This window comes from Typopeltis vanoorti, chromosome 9, assembly GCF_054136105.1.
Source record: "Typopeltis vanoorti isolate ZY-2024b chromosome 9, IOZ_Tvanoo_1.0, whole genome shotgun sequence".
Taxonomy (NCBI): Eukaryota; Metazoa; Arthropoda; class Arachnida; order Uropygi; family Thelyphonidae; genus Typopeltis; species Typopeltis vanoorti.
In genome coordinates this window covers 134900802-134912923 of record NC_143557.1, presented here as the reverse complement: position 1 = coordinate 134912923, position 12122 = coordinate 134900802, and the positions used below count along the sequence as shown (strand labels likewise).

At 34.3% G+C, this 12122-nt stretch overlaps 1 protein-coding gene across 2 annotated transcripts in view; it reads left to right on the top strand.

Moving 5' to 3' along the window:
• LOC150103592 (transmembrane protein 231) overlaps positions 1–10616 on the top strand; it is a 114054-nt gene extending 103438 nt beyond the window's left edge. For both annotated transcript variants that reach the window (XM_090398340.1, XM_090398339.1), the window contains exon 8: positions 10401–10616. The gene's annotated coding sequence lies outside the window, so the exon portion shown is untranslated. The remainder of the gene's footprint in view (positions 1–10400) is intronic.
• Positions 10617–12122: the final 1506 nt, after the last annotated feature.

The window sequence follows — 12122 nt, the reverse complement described above, 5'->3', positions numbered from 1 at the left end:
TTTTGTACACATTTTTTAGGAAAAAAACTTTATCACTGAATATTATAATGAATTTACAGTATTTCAAATATAAAGTAATAAGTAGGTCTACTTTCAACAAATACCTAATCTAACTTGGAAAGAGTACCCACCTTTTAATCTTCTTCGTCAAAACCCAGAGCTAAATGAAGAGACACTTGAAACCTCTTCTAAATCGGAATCTGAGTCTTCATACAACAAATTGTCCACTGTACCATCCATTGCATTACTAATACCACACTTCTTAAATGATTTCACCACTGTCTCAGTTTTCACAGCATCCCATGAAGCTTTGACCCACTCACAAACTTGAGAAATTCTAGATCTCTTCCTGATGGCGTAACCTCAAAATCTGAAGACTGCGTCCAGCTGTTCCACTTCTCCTTCATAAATCCCTTAAATGGTTTATTAATGTAGACATCTAAAGGTCGAAGCTGACTAGTTAACCTCCTGGAAATACAGCTGAGTTTTCAATTCCTTGAGTTTATTTTTAACATCTGTTCTGTGAGAATGAAACTGATCCCATACCAGCAGGGCAGGCTTCTTCAACAGTCTGCCAGGGCGACCAGAGACCAAATTTTATCTATGCATAACTTCATTCTTCCCCCATCCATCCAACCTGGAACTGGAATGCTCTCACACACCGCAAGGAAGCAAGAAAAAAAAATCGCTTAACTCAGAACAGAGAAAATTTCCAGAAATGAAAGTAATAAAAAACTGAGTATCGGAGTATAAGACGCACCCTGTTTTTCAGACCTATTTTCAAAGAAAAAAAATGCATTTTATATGCTGGCAAATACAGTATATTTGAAAAGAGGTTGCCACATCCTAAATGAGAGGTAGCTTCCATGATGTTTGTGGTGAATTGACTGCTGAAAAACAACTGCTGGGATACATTTCCATTTGTGAGTAACAATGTGAATAATGCTATGAAAAGGAAACAAAATTTTATAAAGTTTTAAAACCAGAAACTAAAACATATGGGCGCACAAAAGATTGTACCATACTGGTCCTGGAAAAGATTTTAATTGGTGCTTTGCTTTTAAGGTTGTATCAATAAATGCATAAGAATCTATTAGATGATTTTTGTCTGGTTGTCAGTTGAGCATTGCTAGGTTCTTCCTGTTTAAATAAAATCTGTTTGATTGAGTTGGGGTCCCAGGAAAAGTAAGTGCCAATGAAACCAGAAAAGGCAAACCCAAGGAATTTCTTTGATGAAAATATGTTTGCCAAGTGTGAAGATAAAAGGATATTAGTGACACTGTAAGCATGCAGAGGAATGAAATGAATTAGTTAATTGTTTTGGCTGGCACAAATGACTTGTAAGGTGAGAAATATGTAATGAGAGAAGATACAAAAGAGTTGTTAGTTGAAGCAAAAATAAAGGATAAGAAAAGTGAGGATTTTGAGTCTGCTACCTCGATATGATAGGACAGAACTGACATGGGCTGTGATTGTCGATGAGAAGACTGTGCAGGAGGAAAGGTGTGCAGTTTATTGATGTATGGAGTGAATTTGATGGATGAAAGGACTTATATATGCCCAATAAACAACACTTAAATGGTTTTGGAGTTGGATGTTTGGAGAAAGTGTTGCTTAGTGAGAGTGTGGTAGTGCAAAACCAAGGAAACTAGAGATATTAGGGAGGATGAAATCAAGAAGATGACTACCTCTGTGATAAATGAGCATGTACAGTGATTATACAATGCCAAATGGGATTTCACAGTTCTCCAATTTGAATGGGTTGGTAATGACATTACACAAGGGTAACTATGCATACAAAGGGATGTTGAAAAGGCATGTACATGAATGCAAAAAGTATCAGGAATAAGGGAGGAGTTTTGGGCATTGATCAGCTCGGCTTGGCCAAAAATTATAGTCATCAGGGAGACCTAGTTGACTGAAAATGATATAGTTACAGGGATAGAATGTAAAGGCTATTGCATTTTTCAGGGAGGATAGAAGAAACAGGACAGGAGGTGGGATATTGCTGATGATAGCTTGAAGAATTACAACCAAAATTAGAAGTCAAACAGGATTTTAGGGAGATGGTTCATTTGAGGCAAAAATATTGTGAGATAGAGGCATGTTGGGTGCTGCTATAGACAAGGGGTCCACAGAAAGATGCCATATCAGCAGATTAGCACAATGAGTGTAGGCCAAACAATTATTATGGGAGACTAACTGGGGACATCAATTGGAGGGAGGAAAGTGGGCATGGCAAGATGCAAGTGGGATTTATACAGTTGCTAAGGAATAATTACACGAAACATGTTATATAGGAGACAAGGGGTTCGAGGGTGTTGGATCTGACAATACAATCAGATGTAGCCATAACTAAGGTAGACACTCTGCTTCCAATTGGGGACAGTGTAATGCAATCTTGTTCTGGGAAGTTGCCAGACATGTGGAGTTCCCTGTCAAGAAGGAGTTTATGTTCAGCTATAGGGCTAGTGATTATGAGAGACTCAGGAGTCATCTTGGAACAGTGCCATGGCTTGAGAGGCTACAAGGAAAGAATGTCAGTAGTGCATGGTAAGTGGTCAGATTGTTTGAGAGTAACAGTGTCAGGTTGCATATCCAAGGTCAGGAAGATAAACCAAGTTGGAATTAAGTGGATGAGTAGGGATATAAAGCAAGAGCTGCAAAAAAAGGAAAACACTGTGGAGGAAATATAAAGAAAAAAAGTGATCCATGAGCAGTACAAAGTGCAAGCAAGATGGGTGACTAGTATGATAAGGAAGGCCAAATCAGACTATGAGAGAGAATTAGCCAAACAGGCCAAAGTAAATCAAAAAGAGTTTTTTTCATTATGTTGCAAGTAAGAGGAAAAATTACTATGGTAGAATGACTTTAAACAATGCTCATGGTAGGAAGGTGACTGAACCAAAAGAAATAGTTGAGTTGCTGAGATCTTGCAAAGGTGTATCATTTGGGTGATGATTTTCCAGTTGCTGATGTTAGGGAGATGCATATCAATATTGAGGTAAATGAACAGGTGCTCAGCATATTAAAATATATGAATGTGAACACAGCAGTGGGACTGGATGGTGTATCAGCCTTTGTACTATGTGAATGTGTAAGAGAATTAGCATTGACTCTGACAAAGTGAGCAAGGTTTCAAGGGAGTGGAAAGAGGGTAAGATAGTACCATTTCATGAAGGCAGCTCCAAGACAGAGGTAGCAAACTACAGACCAATTAATATATCAAGAGTGGTCGTTAAAATATTGAAAAAGTTGGTAAAAGCCAAAATACAACGGTGGATGGATAGAGGTGTGATACTCTATAGTGGGCAGCATCGCTTTGTAAAGGGTAGGTCCTGTCTTATAACTTATGCACATTTATTGATAATAAGGTGACAGCAGAACTGGATAAAAGTAATAACTACATCATGATACTGCTTGACTTTGCCAAGGCATTTGACAGAATACCACATGGAAAACTGGAACAAATGGGAATGGATATGAGGCTAGTAGCATGGATGAGGGAGCTGACAGACAGACAACAGAGAGTAGTATATGGTGGATTGGAATCTAGGAGAATGATGGTGACTAGTGGAGTACCTGAGGGTTCAGTACTAGGGCCACTACTCTTTAATTTGTATGTCAATGATATTAGGGAAAGATGTAAGAGAGATATTCAATTGTTTGCTGATGATGCAAAACTGAGGAGAGAATAATTAATAAAGGTGCTGTAGATATTCTGCAAAATGATTTAAATAAATTGCATTGTGGGCAAAGGATAATGACTGTCAATTTAATATTGCAAATTGCAAGGTTATGCATTTTGGGTTGAAAAGGTTGCATATGGTGTATCATATTGCGGGAAATTGCTGAGGCTAGGGACTTGGGGATAATGGTGAACTTCAACAAAAAGTGGTAAGGTCAGATGGTGGCATATTGCTAAAGTTGGATGTTGAGAAACACACTAACAAGTAAAGATAAGGAAGTTATTACCTCTCTTTATAAGGCTATGATTTGGCCACATCTTGACCACTGTGTACAGATTTAGTCGCCTGGGTTTCTCGGGGGAATCTCTGAATCCTTTCTACCACCACTTAGTGGTGGTAGAAAGGATTCAGAGATGAGTGACCAAGATGGTGACAGGTGTGTGGAATACTCCGTATGAGGAGAGGTTGAAGGTTTGTGGATTACAAAGTTTAGTTGATAGGCAGAAAAGAATGGACATGATAGAATTTTTTAAGATATCAAAGGGGTTTTATAAAATTGATGCAAGTGAAATTTTTCAGTATATGAAAAAAAAGTCAGAGAACTAGAGGCCATCCATGGAAGTCGTGTGTAAGAGTAGGGGTGTGAGGACCAGATTTTTTTGTTTGGAGAGTGGTTAGTGAGTGGAATGGATTGCCAGAATGGGTTATGAGTTCCCTGATGATGAATGGATTAATTAAGGAGAGGTATGATAAGATTTGTATGTTGGTTGATGTGGGTCTCACATGATGAGTCTCTGGACTCCATGAAGATGATAAAATAGCAATTACGGTATCTTAATTTAATATGAAAACTATGTACAAAATGTGGTGATCCTAGGTCTAGCCATTTATATAAAATCAGCAAAAGTTTTGGGCTCTTGTTAGGAGGATCAAATGAAACCACTATGATAAGTTATAAGTAGAGATATATAGTTAATCATATGAGAAAGTGTGTATCCAAAGTTGAGCCTGCCTCTTGTAGTTTACTGGCTATTAGACAGATAAGCTGGTACTGTATACTGTTTTATTATTCAGGATCTCCATGAAGTTAATATACTTATATTTTTGCTTCTCTAAGCAATTGTGCAAAAAGCATTTCAGGAATATAAAATATGAATCAAATACAAACAGGTAAAATAATGTAAATATAATACTTTAAAAAATAAAATAAAAATCAAATGGCTAAATGAAGTTTAGAATAAATATTGTTTATTCCCTGCACAGTAGTAATAAATCTACAATACTAGAAAAAGCTGAAAATGCATTATATTCTACATTTAGTTAGAAAGAGAAATATTGTAAAAAGGATAGAAAAAGGGGAAAAAATCGGAAAAAAATCTAGATTCCAAGGATATTTCTGTAGATTGAACAGTTGACTTGATATAGTAACTGCATAGTAAACTTCTTCTTCTTTAGGACTAACATGTGAATGAGTTATTCAATAATGTTGCAGCAATAAATTAACTACACAAATGAACATCAATAATTCTGCCATTCAAGTTGTAACACTAAAATTGTGTAAAATTCTGTATGTATGCTGTATTATATATCAGTTCACCTTGATTTGTCCTTTCTTACCAAATTATGGATCTAAAATAGTTTACTTCATTAGGAATGGAATAAGTCTGTGTGGTTGTCATTATATAATAATTTAGCATTTTTTAACTTAAGGATAAAAAACTAAGTTTTCAAACAAAAATATGCTATTACTCATACAAAAATTTGTGACGTTTAATTAAACTTATTTTTAAAGAAATGCTATATATTATACCATTTTTCTTTAATTTATAGTTTTAAGAGAACAGTACCAGGGTATGCTAGCTATCCATTCAGTTAGGAAGCTGACTGGTTTAAGCTAACTGGGCCAATTTTTTTTTGTTCCTCTTAGGATGACGACTACAAAACTAGTTGTATCCCTTTGCTTGGCTTGCTTTGTTATTGGAGGTGACCGATTATAAAATTGACTGACGGCTGAAGTTTTCAGGCTGTTTTTGATTTTAATGGTACAGATTTCATATTTAGTTCATTACAAAGATATTATGGGGAGTGACATTAATTTAAGCTACGTTAACATTTCAGAATTTAAACGCTAATTCCGGATTTTCATTTCTATTATTTCACACCCTTTGTTCTCTTCTTATATGTCCCTCATTGTATCATCTTATATGTCCTTCACAAACCACCATGATGAATCCAAGGACTGATCATGGTGGTTTGTGAAGATGAACATGCTGTTATTTGTTGGGTTTTTATTTTTTTTTTTATGTGGTCCAGCCAGACATGTTTGTGGTCTGTGTTTCTGTTATTGGTTTCTTACAAGGGTGGTCTGAAAAGTTCTCGGCCTAACAATGAAAAAATGAATTTTAATTTTCAACATAATCTCCCTTAAGGCTTTTATTCCAGCGATGTTCCAGCGCCATTATCCCGTTTCTGTAGTGGTTCTCAGTAAGATCTGCAAAATATCCCTCTACAGCTGCAATCACCTCTTGATTCAAAGAAAAATGCCAGCAAGGAAGAGATAGAAGTCAGAAGGAGCCAAATCTGGGGAATAGGATGGATGTTCCAACAATTCATAGTGCAGATCCCTTAATTTTCCTGTGGGCAGGTGCATTGTCCTGATGATTTTTTTCTTCTGCAAACCAGGTCTTTTCTCACGAATTTTTTCATCTAGTCTGGTTAAAAGATTGGAATAATATTCCACGTTATTGTTTTACCCTTTTCAAACTGATTAATAAACAAAATGCCTTTAGCATCCCAAAACACTGATGCCATGACCTTTCCTGCTGATGGAACTGAATTTTGTCTTCTTTGGTGCTGAACAACCGGCTTCTGTCCACTGTTTTGACTGCTGTTTGGATTCTGGTGTGTGTAATGATGAATCTAAGTCTCATGCACGATGCACAAAATCAGTTTTTTATTCTTGTCAAAATGCTCCAAACACTGTTCAGAGATTTTCATGCAAGTGCATTTTTGATCTGCTGTGAGCAAGCGTAGCACCAACTTGCACAAAGCTTTTTCATATGCAATTCTTCATGAAAAATATACCCTACATGTTCTTTTGAAATGCATATAGTCTCAGCAATTTCACGCACTTTGACTCGCGGGTCATCCAATACCATATTGTGAACTTGATCAATGATTTCTGGTGTTGTTACACTTTGGACGTCCTTCCCATGGATCATCTTCAAGGCTGGTTACAAAGAATTTTATAACCACATGATACTCAATTTTATCCATTACAGACAACACTTTTGTTTCAGACAGCTGTATAAAACAAACTACTTGATAGAATGACTTGCAATTTCACATGGATGCTTATGACAGATGTACCAACTTAGAAAAAAAAAAAAATCTTGCCGATAGTGTTGCCATCTATAGTCGAGGCCGAGTACTTTTCAGACCACCCTTGTATTTGTAGCTGTTTTTGTAGGGGTGGGGATTTGTTGGTTTGACTAATTTTAAAAGGTCAGGTTAGCTTTTGAGGGCTGCAGGCCAGAGATCTTTGGTTCTTGGTTGCATTTCTGATATTGGTTTTTTTTCATATTTTTGGCAGTTATCTTTCTTTAGGAAATGCAATGTAATATGTTGGTTTATGTGTTGATTATCTGGACTTGGATGTTTTCTTTTTCTTTGTTCTGTTTCCACTCTGCATACTCTTGTCTTACATGTCTCAGTATAAAATAATTTATCTTGAAGTATTTGCTATGTTAGTTTATTTTTATAAATGGTTGTGGTGTTATTTGTTCTTGCATGTTTGTTATTAATTGGTAGTAGTGTTTCTGAACACTAGTATTTATTGTTATATTATTATGTATTATTATTGTCTGTTTTGTTAATCTTTAACAAAATTTGTTGCATGTATTTTATGTTATACAGTGTGTGGCTTTATGTATTTTTGAAGCTTTATCTTATCTGTTTTGCATATATAGATAGACCTAGGCCATCAGTTCCCAACCGATGATATGTGTACCCCAGGGGTATATGCTGGGCAGTTCAGGAGTACACGAAAAATAATCAGTAATGGCGGAAAAACAAGTAAAGTAAACAAAATGCAAAACGTTAGTTATGGTATTTAGTATTTAAAAACAAGAGGTACAATTTATAGAAATGGGTTTAAAAGGGGTACGCAAGTGGAAAAAGGTTGGGAGCCACTGACCCAGGCGTTTGTTCATTATTCATAATGTTTCCTGATATAACAGTGCCAGAAGAAAATAAATTAATTTAGTGATTTCTAACCAGCATCCTTGGAGCACAAAACTACAAATTTGATAGCCACAGCACTTAGTTCTAGAAAACCATTCATATTGTAACTGAAAAGGAACAGGGTATACACTAAGGGCCAGATAACAACTAAGTTAAAATTCCTTAGTATTGAAAGAGAGTTTTTGCTCTCTTAAGGTTTCTGACTGGTCTCTGAATGAGAACCAACCAGTTTGAAACAGCTGTCAGGTCAGTGAAACCTTAAAAAATTGATATAGGACGTCTGGGCAGCGTGTATGTTTTCTAAAGTGGTTGACACTAGGGAAACTTGTAAATGCCAGCAGGCTTATTCCTATAAGCTCTCTGGTCAACTTATTTTTATGAAACTTTCAGTTTCTACATTTGGCTTTGAAATAATGCCGGATCTAATATCCACTTGATTTTTATAATTTTTGCATCGCTAAACTGAAGCTTTTTGGCTCTTTATTTTAGTAAATTCATGGCCACATTTTGTTAATTGGAGAACAGATACACTAGCCACTCAGACAACCATGTCGTCAAATTCCTTTTTTATTTATTTATTTTTTTGGGGAGGAGATAATGGTTTAATGTTATAAAATATGGCTGTCATTTTTATTTGTTTATTGAGTTAGTTGCAATTGATGTTTGCTGTTCTCTTAATTTTATCATGTGATTATTTAAAACATTTCTAATGCTCAATATGTGTGTATTCTTAGCCAAAAATGCAATAGAACTGAAAAATATTAGTGGTTGTCATACTTTGTGCACATAGGAATAATAATTATTATAATACAGAAATTCTGAAAAATGTAATAGACAAATATTAAATATTAAAAATGATGATTATAAATACTATTGCATACAGAAACTAGAGGTTTCATATTCCTGGAGGAATGTACTTCTGCAGAATAAATCAATATAACACTGAATAGCAAAGAAGCAAGATTTGTTTATTTTTAATGGCAGGGCAGTATTTATAACATTTTTCATTTTAATCAGTGCAAAACCTTGACATAGCCTACTTCAATATCTGGGTGTTTATTGGCTATGGTGAGATTGCCAGTCATTTTACTATGGACAGACAGAAAAATCAATTGAACAATGTTATTGAAGGACATGTTCGAGATATTGAATACCAGCAAAATGAATCCTCAGCTTTGTAATCACATGTGCGCTCTTTAGCTTACCCATAAGACGCTTCGCAAATGAGACATTATGGGATTGATGGTAAATTTTATAAGTAAGGAGTGTCTTCTAAGTTAGTATTTCAAACTACTTTGAAATATCCTCTCCCCATAACTTTATAGGGATTGGACATAAAATTAAGTATATGGGTAGTACCATTGTATTTATTGATCTTTGTGATTTTTCTACTGCAAACTCACAGCAGAAGCATAAAGACAACAAAAAGGGCTAGTTGAGTCTGAAAATCTGTCTTCAGCTGTAGATTCCTCAACTGGCAATACATGCTTACTTGAATCAGAGAGAGAGAGGTTAAAACATAACAAAAAACAGATTAAAATATAAAGATTTGATCTGAGACAAACTGAAATGGGTCTCTGAAAGCAGAACCCTTTAAATATAAATAAGCAATTTTCAGAGATGGATATAGCATCAAGGCTCACTACCATTTTGGACAAAATGACATTTTTTTGTTTATGCATGTAGTACTATTTTATATCATCATGGAGAAATCTTGAAAAGAAAGAATACTAAGTAGAAATAAATGGAAGATGCTTAAAGATTTCTCCCTCTAAAGTAATTTAGGAATCTTTCAACAAAATATTAAGCTGCATAATTTCAACAACCTTTCTATTCTTTTAATATTTGGACACTTTTTTTTTTTTTTTTCAATGAAAGTTGCTTCAGAATTATGCCAGTAGTTTTAAACATAAAATCCAAGCAACATAAACATTGCATAAAAATGCAAATCTAATAGAAAAAAATTGCTTTCTATAGTAAATTGAGTTTCAAAAATACACGATAAGAGACGATTTTAATGCTAATGAGAAATAAGCAAGAACTTTTGTTTTATCTTCAGAAATGCCATGTATTTTTCCCAATTTTTATAAACTTAATTATAATTTCCTAACCTTTTAATTTTACTCCTATTAGGACAATAGCCTCTTGCTTGATCATTCATTCATTTCAGATCTTAAGTATCTATTAATATGACCATCTTTTACTATTAATGCAACCCTGGCAGTGCAAAATACTATTATACTATTACTTTAGTATTTTGCACTGCCAGGGTTGCAAGCATCTCTTACACTGAGGTTGTAGAATTAATTATCAGTTTGTTAATCATCATTCCATATAACATATAACAGCTATTCTTTGCTATATTTTCATGTTAATATTGCCTTTAATGTACTTTTTACTTATTTATACATAAAAATAAACAGATATTCAGATTTAAAGAAATATTTAAAGAATTTTTTTCTTTTACAGGACAATGATCTTTTCTTTTACAGGATTACAGCCACAAAGTAATGAAGAAATTTAATTGTTAAATTCTTTTTAATGTTTTGTTCAGACATGTTTAAAGTTATTTGTATATTGCACTCTATTCTTCTAATAAATCTTTTAGAAATACATTTTCATATAAAAAATCAATAATTTTTCACCGTTCTTCCATTATCAATAACTAGCAGCTGTTTGTTTCATTAGTATTGTCCATGGTCTTAGTTGTTACATTCTGACAGCATTTGATCTCTAAAATCCACAAATTTGACCAAAAATAAAGGGGATCTGAGGTGATAGTATATATCCTTTCACCTAACAGTTCATGATAAGAATCAAGGCATTGTCTGAGTTCAGATCTGGCTATCTGTGACTTGAACTTCACTGAACAATAATTTTTATTCCAGTTATCAAAATTAAGAGCCTAAGTTCATCCCCCCCCCCATCCCAAGTTAGCAACACTTGAACATGCAAATCATTGTTATTGTTGATTTTATTACTTTTTTTTTTGATGCATTATTTTAGTATCATTACAGTGACAGCTGCATGTGAAGACAAAATTTTTCATTAAACTGAAATGCCATTGGAAAGTTATGAAATGATTACAACTGTGTGAAGTAGTGGAAGCATTTCAAAGATTGCCCAGTTTTTTTTTTTAATTTTCTTATCCATAAACTGTGCTAATTTCACAAGAGTTTGAATCATACTAGTAGTCCATTTAGACCATAGGTTCCCAAACTTTTTCGGGCCACCGCCCACTTTGCAAGACATAAATTTTGTAATGCCCCCCCTATTATGCACACATATATACATGCTCTATTTTCTCATCGACATAGAAAATTGACATCTATTTCTATCTGACATGGTAAATTTTCAAATGATTAAATAATTAAAATAGAAAATTGGTAAAAAAATTGATCGTGTAAGACGGGCATAAGATGAATTAAAATGCAATATTTAAATTTTAAATGATTATCTAATCACAAAATCACGAAAATAATTAATTTTTAAATATATATTATTAATTTCTTCTATAAAGAGCCACCAACTCCTAGACCGCCTGAATGCCCCCCAAATGCTTCTGATCCCACTATAGCCCCACTGGGGTGGGGGGAGGTACCACCCACTTTGGGAACCTATGATTTAGACCAATAATGGATTGTATTGAATTCCCGACATATGAGTTTAACTCACTAACAACTATCCTTAGACCTATCTAACAGTCAAGCTTAAGTGTTGAATGTATTTCATAACGTATTTTTAACAGTAGTAACAATACCAAATGAACTATTTTATAAAAACAGATGTTTATTAACTGGCTTATATTTAGCTGGATTTCAAACCAGCATGTTATAGTTTACATGCGACAATGAGTGAAACAATTCAAATTGTAATGGACAAAAGATCTAAAGTCCTAATTTGGTATCCTCTAATGTTGTAAAAAAAGTATTACAGCTATGTTGGAGAATGTTATCTTAAGATAACATTCTTCCAAGTTTTTGGCAAATTAATGCAACCATACTTGTTCAGGTTAGAATTTTTCATAGCCATGGCTGATTCTAAAAATAATCTTTCTGATCTGTAATGACTTCTAAAGAGCAACATTGATTTTCTTCCATCTAATCTTATGTAGTGTCCAAAGAGTGGTCTGCTAGTCCTGACCTAATAATGGTAGCGAATGTATTTTTTTTTTGTTTCCAAGGTGGATGT